Genomic DNA, 8,880 nt, shown 5'->3' with positions numbered 1-8,880 from the left:
CATACAAGATGGTGGAGTATGTGCATCAGCTCACATGCCATCCTGCCTCCGACCGCCTCCCTGCGTCTATGGGACAGATTCTCCACCTACTGCTCCTGCCCCTGGCACTGGGGGCCTCTCCTCCCCACCTCTGGTGACTGCTGCCACCTCCATCCCCAGTGGTGGGATCCTAGGCATGGGTGATTGGGGGATGGTCTCACCCTGTGTATCAGGGCCGTCGGAGCAGTGGCCGTTAGAGCACCAGGCTGGCAGCACCAGGGCACATGACCCTCTTCCCCACCTCTATCCAAGTACCTGGTGTGTCCTGACACAGAAGTAACAATCCTTGAGGGTCACCCACCTGCTCTTGGGTTGGGACCACAGCCTCAAGGGAAGGGGAGACGCCTGGCTTGAGATCCAGGGCTGCTGGTCTCTGATTGCCAGGAGGCATCACCTGGCCATTTGGTACCTCTTCATCTGTAGGGTCTGCCCTCACCACCTGTATCCCTGTGACATTAAGTAGGAAATGAAGGCCACCATGACAAGCTGAGAGAGACACCATGGAAGAAAGGACAGAGTTCTACCTGCATTTTGAACAAGGAGCCTGCATTTTCATTTGGCAGTATGTCCCGTACGTTATGTCGCTGCCCTGCCCACTCCTTCTTTTTCCGTAGGTCAGTCAGTGATGCTACCACTCCAATCACCCAAGTCAGAAATCCGGGAATTATCCTTGACTTTTCCTGCTTTCCTGTCCCCCTACAAAGGACTCTAAAGTTTATTTTCTAGATATTTCTAGCATCTTTATTCCCAATGCCACTCACTTAGATTGGATTAGTAAGAGAAATTTGAAGGATCCTGAGATGCTTTCCCCACCATCAGACAGGGAAGAAAGAAAGAGAGAGACAACAGCTCATGCTCAGTTCATCCTTTGGGGTGTCTGCTTTTGCGGGAATGACGTCAGATGGGTGACAGTGGGAGGTATTGTCTTGGACCCTAATGAACATCTGAAAGACCAGCAGGGTGCCCAGGACCTGAAAGATTTAGCTGAGACATTAAAAAATTAAAAGAAAGAAAGAAATCAGCCAAGGGACACCAACACTTTTTAGCTGAAATAGAATTTCATGAATAACTGTGATATTTTTTGAGACCAACGTCTATTCAAGTTAATGACTTTCCAAACTTCCCTCCTCCAACTGCAGAGGCCACCGAAGCTGTGTAAGGCAGGACAGAGACTTCAGAGTAGAGAAAGCTCAGATAGTTGCCATGAATACTTGTAGGTGTTCCAAGCATCCTTTGAAGGGCCAGTTGACAAGTGGCTCATGGGTGTGTCAGGTTGGCGTAAAGATGTAGGATGCCCTCAGTGTCCCCTTCCTAAAACATCAGTTTCTCCATATTGCCTGTCCCCCAACCATCCTCAGTAGCTTCCCAGTGTTGGACAAGTGCAAACCCAGACTATTTAGGAAGATATCCAAGACTCTCCATTCATGCTCGTTTCCTACTTGGCCAAGGTTCCATGTCACTTTTCCTCCACGCCCAGCATGTACAGCAGACAAACCAGTTTCCTCTGTCCTCTAGTATTGCTCTTCTTGTACCTGCCTCAGACATCTCATCACTCATTTAACAGTACTCATCCCATCCCAGCGAAATTCTACCTCCATTTAAATTTTATGTAACAAACACTTAAATAGCATTATCATGCATCCGCACTGTTTAACTGCTTTGCACGTATTAATTACTTCAGTCTGCACAACATCCCCATGACAAAAGGACTATTATCCATCGCCAACTTTTAGATGAAGTTGATAACTTTCCCAAGGGTGCAAGGCAGGGATTGGAGCCCAAACAACCTGCTCTGGACCGAAGTCCATGCCTTTAACCCTGTGCCACGCTGCATCTTTTAAGCCTTTTATACCGACTCCAGCTCATAGTGAATTCTTGTTTTTGTGTTTATATGAAAAGTGGCTTACTGGTATCTATCAGGAGAGCCCCCTTCCATCCTGTTCTTACTTTCTGCACATCTTCACCTTGTTGGGTCTTAGAATCCTTGCAGCCAACAAGTGACAAGGGATTCTACAGACAGATCTCTGTGGGTGAAAGAAAAAGAGAGAAACCCACAAATAGGCAAGGGTTTAACACTTCTTCTGGTTTGTTAGCACAAAATTACCTTTGATGCTTTTTTCATCAGGGATCTCACGGGGATCGGTTCATACACTGGCATGTGTGTCAGAGTTCAATAGCAGATTAAAAACTACTGTGGTTCTTATGCAGAAAAGGAATTTAATCCCAGGAACTAGGTGCTTACAACCCTGTGTGAGGGGTTAGGAAAGCAGGCTTTAGGTTGTACCTTTTGGAATGACTCTCAGGCTGGCTCTGCAGAAGCGACCCTGTGCTCTTCCCAAAGCAGCCTGGGGTGATCTCTGAAAGTGGGTCACTGCTCACTTAACCCAGAAACCCCCAGAAAACCTTGCAATTCAAGAGGTTCCAATCTTCGTGTCCGCTTCAAGGACATCTGTGAACCTGCGCAGGCTGGCGTGGGTGTGCATACGCAAAAGGGCCCTGCATCTCAGACACGTCACTTGACCCAAGCGCTGTGCGCGCGGTTTGCCATTACAGTGGGAGCTGGCAGGTGCCCAGGCCGAGCAGTGGAGTGGACTGGATCCAGTGTTAGCGGGCCCAAAAGAACGCTGAATTTTTGTTGCACATACTTAATATAGACAGCAATGCCAAAGGATGTAGCTGTCTGATCTCTAGTCACTGAGCTCATCCAGGCGAACGAGCCTCTGAGATGCCACAGGATTTACAAGCTTATGGTCGGATGAGCCCCTTCCTCAGCTTCTCCTGCTACTTTGAGATGGTTCTTACTGAAGAAGAACAAATTGTTCCTGGACCAGAAGAGGAGGTTGCATCCAAGAAAAAGATATCCCAGAAGAAACGGAAGAAACACTCATGGCTCAGAAATTATCCCAGCACAAAATTAAAGTAAAAGCAAAACAAAAACAAACAAAAAAACGACCCTGTGACAAAATGACTACTTGGCCACGGTGGACGATTTGAGGGATCTGTAGCTACCATAGAAAATCCAGGCTCTGGGACAGACACGGCTGGCGTTTGGGACAGGATGATTCCCTGTCGTCCGGTGCACTGCAGGTCTCACAGCCGCCCCAGCTTCTGCCTGCTGAATGCTGGTAGCACATCCTCAGTCACAACAATCAAATATGTATGTGTCTGCATGACTGGGACATTGTGCTGTACACCAGAAACTGACACATTGTAACTGACTGTTCTTCAAGTGAAAAAAAAAATGTCTCCAGACTTTGCTAAATGTCCCCTGGGTGCAGAACAGCCCCTGGTCAGCGAACACTGCACTAGCATACCGTTATCTTAGCTCGGTCAGGAGTTCAGGAGGCTGCTGTCCTATGGTTATTTCCAGGCACAAGCTGCATTAGCCATGATCTGTGGGTCAGCAGCACCAATGGACCAGTGGACCCCCAGGCCACGCCCACTGGCTACAATCCAGCCCAGTAATAGGTTGCCTGGGCCCCTCCTCCTGGCCAGTTTCACATTCAGTTCTTGCACGAAGGCGTCTGATTGGTGGAACCTAAATCCTACCAGACCCGAAGCTGCAGGGGAGTCTGGGCAAGGCCATTTTTCAGCCTTCCTGTTTTGGCAGCACAAGAAGCCATCCTAGAAGGAGCTTGATATTAAGGATGGAGAGCCTCCGTCTATGGAATTGGCCACAGCAGGTAAACTTTTTGTTCCTGCCGGATGAATCAGGCAAGACGAGAATCTTCCATCTGTTTGAGTGGAAGTGTTCTATCGTTGTGTCCGTTATCAGGAAGATACATTCCGGCACGAGGTACGTTGTCACTCATTGCCATAACCAGTCATCCAAACATGAACGATACTGGCCTGCAGTTTCGCTGTGCTTGTATAAATTTTTGTCTGATCTCCCCGAGCAGCCTCAAGCCCTGTAAGAGGAGGACTGTGTGTTCCCAGAACGCTTGAGCATAGCTATAGGCACATTGTGACTATTCACGAAGAATTATTAAACATTGTTTAAAAGGAAATTTAACTAATCATCAAAAGTAGAGTAGGAGTGTTTTTTTTAATTGACGTATAGTTGGTTTACAATATTATGTTAATTTCTGGAGTACAGCATAGTGATTCAGTTATACATACATATTACTTTTCCTATTCTTTTTCATTTTTAAAATTTTTATTTATTTAGCTAATTTTGTTGTTGTTGTTCTTTTGAGGGGGAGCTTGTTCTTTTTTTGGTTTATTTATTTATGTTAATTTTTTTTTTTTAATGGAGGGACGGGGGGCTGAACCCAGGACCTAGTGCTTACTAAACATGTGCTCTACCACTGAGCTCCACCCTACCCCCTTCTTTTTCATTCTAGGCTATTACAAGGTATTGAATATAGTTCCCTGTGCTGTACAGTAGGACCTTGCTGTCCATCTATTTTTTAAACATATTTTTATTGAAGTCTAGTCAGTTTACAATGTTGTGTCAATTTCTGGTGTACAGCACAGTGCTTCAGTCATATAGGAACATACATATATTCGTTTTCATATTCTTTTTAACCATAAGTTACTACAAGCCATTGAATGTAGTTCCCTGTGCTACCCAGTATAAACTTGTTGTTTATCTATCTGTTCATCTATTTGATATAGAGTAGTTAGTATTTGCAAATCCTGGACTCCCAATTTATCACTCCCCCAACCTAGGAGTATGTTTAACACTACTCTTTAGCCAGGATTCAAGAGGCCCTTTCCTATCTCTTAGAATCATCTCAGAATCTCATAACTTTGAAACCTGAAGGAAACTTAAGCATACCGAGTGTTGGCATTGGATCTGAACTGAGAAATACATGGAGATGTAAGAGTATAAAAATTAAAAACATTTTTTTCAAAAAGTGATGTGCTGTTATTACTCCGTTTCCACCCACCATGAAGTAACAAGGGCTGGCTTTACCCTTCTGTCTAAAACAACAGCAACCACAAAAACCAGGCAAAACAGATGAAGCATTGGTTTTCAAGGCACTGGACATCAGGTGGCAGATGGTGCTCCCGGTGAGAGAAGAAACACTGAGCTGAACGCTGCAGTTGCCTCGGGTCTCTGCCTGGAGGGAGTCCCCAGCATGGCACCCGGAGGAGGGGCTGGGAGAGAGCCCAGGAGATCCCCTGGGCCAAGGCATCAGAGAAGACCCAGGCGAGTAGGGGGCTCAGGACTGAGTACCCCAGGGGAACGGGCTCCACCAGAGAGAAGTCTACCATCCACACGGGGTGCTCCTTGAGTCTCCAGCTGAGTGCGGAGCCACTAAGACAAGTGAGGAAACTGTGGGAGGCTGGGAAAGCCTCATCCAGGCCAACAAGAGGTAACAGGGCCCAGTGCTCACCCGGGACCAGGACCAGGTCGGTTTGTGCCAGCCAGGGTGGAAGCCGCTAGAGTCACCAGAAGGCTTTGGCCTCAGGAGTGATGAACGGTTAGCCCTCAACTGAGCACTGCTGGAGACCCTCCTTACAAACCCTAAGAGCAAGACCCCAAAGGGTCACAATGTCACCGACAAACTTAACCACATCCCAGAACTGAGCTCAGGAATGTTACAGGAAAACAGAAATACCCAACCGGGCAAAATTCACAGCATCTGACATTCATTAAAAAAAAAAGTCACCAGTCATACAAAGAAGAAGGAAAATATGACCTCTATTAAGATCAATCAGTCAATCAAAACTCATACAGATCTGGCACACGTGGTAATCATAACTGCAGTCCAGCTGTTCAGAAGTTTAAGTAGAGACATTGAGTGACTTTCTTTCCTTCTTTCCCTCCTGAATAATTCAGTCCCCAAACCATTAGTGGGACCAAGCAAGGTAGGTAGGTACCCGTGTTAGGGGATGGGTGGGGCATGCATGGTGTCAGAGCCCTGGCAGGGCGACAAGGACCCTCTCAGGGTGGGATTTTAGGAACAGGAGATTGATCACACACGGGGAGATTGATTCGGAAAGTCCATGGATAGCGGAAAATGAGACTTGGCTTCCTCAATGCCAGGAAAGGGAGTTATAAAATGGGAAGGGAGAAAGTTGGAGGAACTAGAGACCTGGTGAGAACTCAGGATGGATCATAAAATGAATGTGGATGTGTATATGTGTATGTGCAGATATACACGCATATATGGAAATACACATGAGGAATTATGTATGTACATCTGCACGTACCCCCATATGTGTATGTATGTCAACTGAGAGGGTGTGCGAGCAGCCTCACCCCCAAACCATGGAGATCCTTCTGACAAAAGGTCAAAGAAGAAATACGTCCAAGGGGGAAGTGTCCTCAGATCCAGTGACAGCTTGGTAATTTGAGCCAGTTTTTGACAGAGAATGTCTTCCGTCTTTAGAATCATAAAGACAAAACAGGCATGCCAAGAAACACTCCATTTCTACATTTAAAACGTGTAGTTCATAGACACTAATTTCTTTGTCACATATGCAAATAATAGAAAAAGAAAGTGTGGGCTTTGGGTCAGCCCTGGATTCTGAGATCTGTGCTAACATTTCCTAATTTTGTGACCTGGAGGAATCACTGGATCTCTCTGAGTCTGAGTTTCTGTAAATGTAAAAGACATCTATTCATTTTGAAGGCTTTTGTGTTATAGATTAGATTGTGTGTATACCCACAGTGCCTGGCATGAGATAAACACTCAGCAAATGACAACTGTTAGCACATCGGTGGAGGGGTGGGGTGGGGGGATATAAACTGGGCAGAGTTTTCTTGTTTTGGTTTAACAAGGAAAGAAAGACAAAGATGGGCAGAAAGTAGCAATTAATTCAGACGACAAATGAGTTTTTTGGAGGGAGGTAATTAGGTTTATTTAATTAATTTATTTATTACGGACATACTGGGATTTGAACCCAGGACCTCATGCATGCTAGGCATGCTCCCTATCACTAGAGCTAAGCCCTTCCCCTAATAAATAACTTTTAAGTAGAAGCTGGGTATGCCCAGAAGGAGAAAGACATTTCAGAGAGCAGGGAGGGGAGGAGCAGAGCGGAACTCCAAGGTGGGCACAGGCAGGAGACGCGGAGGCAATGTCACTCCCTGGTCTGGGCGACACAAAGGGCTGCAAAAAGGAGGGCTGTGAGAAGTAAGGTCCCAGGGACTTGCTGCAAACTGCACAAAGTTTCAATACAAATCTCAACTACGCCAGAGAGCCTTGGTCGCGACTGCGGCAGACTCTTGTATAAGTCACTCTAGTGACTTATAGCCCACTAGACCACACCTTGTCCAGATAGTTCATAATCAAGCATAACCCCTGACTTGGAGGAGTTACTCATTAGATCACGCTGCGTCCAAGCCAGGAGGCCTCCGGCTGCACTTGGTTTCGCAAGTGAACACTGCTTTTTATCGTTGCCTGATGAAGAGTATTTAAGAGCAAGGACCTACTGCTAAGATGAATAAAAAGGCCTGAATGTGTCAACTCACCAGGATCCAAGAGCAAGAGAGATCCCACACACACAGCCTAAAACTTGGAGTCAGGGAAACTACACATGGGATGAAAAATATATGGTTCCAAGAAGGTTAGAGAAACTGGAATTATTTAATGGTACAAATACTGAGGACAAGAACCTCCCTCCCATTCAAACAACTAAGCCAATGAAGGAACAAGCCAGTGCATCTGTCTTGTCCAAAATCTCAGAGGTGGCAGATTTTGACATAACTTCTCTTTCACTATAATCAGAAAGTGTTTCCATACTGTCTTTTAGGCAGTAGGCCTTAAAAGATACAGCAGAGCCAAAGGCTTCACCCCTTAAGACAATGAAGATTTTAAATTTCAGATTTAAAATTCATATCTTGTAATACCCTTTAATGAAAAAGAATATGAAAATAAATCTGTGTATCTATATATCTAGGCATAACTGGGACATTGTGCTGTATGCCAGAAACTGACACATGATAACTGACTATAATTCAATTAAAAATAAAAATGAAAAAATGAAAAAATTGAAGAAACTTTGAGGAGTTAGTTAGCTTGCCTGAGTCACATGTAGGGGAGAGCCGACCAGGAAGGGGTCCTGCATAACAAGACCACCCCTCTGTTGCCTTCTGGAGACACGGCTCTGAATTCCATCGTTTGGCACTGGATGCAACTTTGTCCTGCTGAACTGACCCATTTGTGAGCAAGGTCACAGGGGAGTTTGCTGCTACTCTCTCCCCTCTACCAGCAGATAAATTCCTCTGTGTGGACAGAAAATTAAGCCATGTTAGAACATGACAGATTATCTCCTCATCCTAATCAGGTCCCCTCTCTTCCTTCTTGGCTTTCTATTGTAATGGATGGAGATTCCACGAAATGTAGGCTTTCTTATCCAACTAATAATTCTCATGCAGGATGAATTCTTTATTTTTTTAATTAATTTTTAATTTTTTGTCATTTATTTTGTTTGTTTTTGATTAAAATATAGTTGATTTACAATGTTGTGTTAGTACTCTGGTTTATCTTCAGATCAAATAAAGCTTTTGCCTTTACTGAAAATAAAAGAAACAGAAAAACCAGTGTTGTGTTAGTTTCTGGTGTACAGCAAAGTGATTCAGTTATACACATATATATATTATTTTTCATATTCTTTTCCATTATGGTTTATTAAAAGATATTGAATATAAGTCCCTGTGCTATACAGTAAATCCTTGTTGTTTACCTATTTTATATATAGCAATTTTTATCTGCTAATCCCAAACTCCTAGTTTATCCTCCCCTACCCCTTCCCCCTCTGGTAACCATAAGTTTGTTTTCTATGTTTGTGAGTCTGTTTCTGTTGTGTAGATAAGTTCATTTGTATCATATTTTAGATTCCACATATAAGTGATGTCATATGACATTTGTCTTTCTCTGATTTACT

This window comes from Vicugna pacos, chromosome 26 (assembly GCF_048564905.1).
Source record: "Vicugna pacos chromosome 26, VicPac4, whole genome shotgun sequence".
NCBI classification, from domain to species: domain Eukaryota; kingdom Metazoa; phylum Chordata; class Mammalia; order Artiodactyla; family Camelidae; genus Vicugna; species Vicugna pacos.
This window is presented reverse-complemented; position numbering follows the sequence as displayed.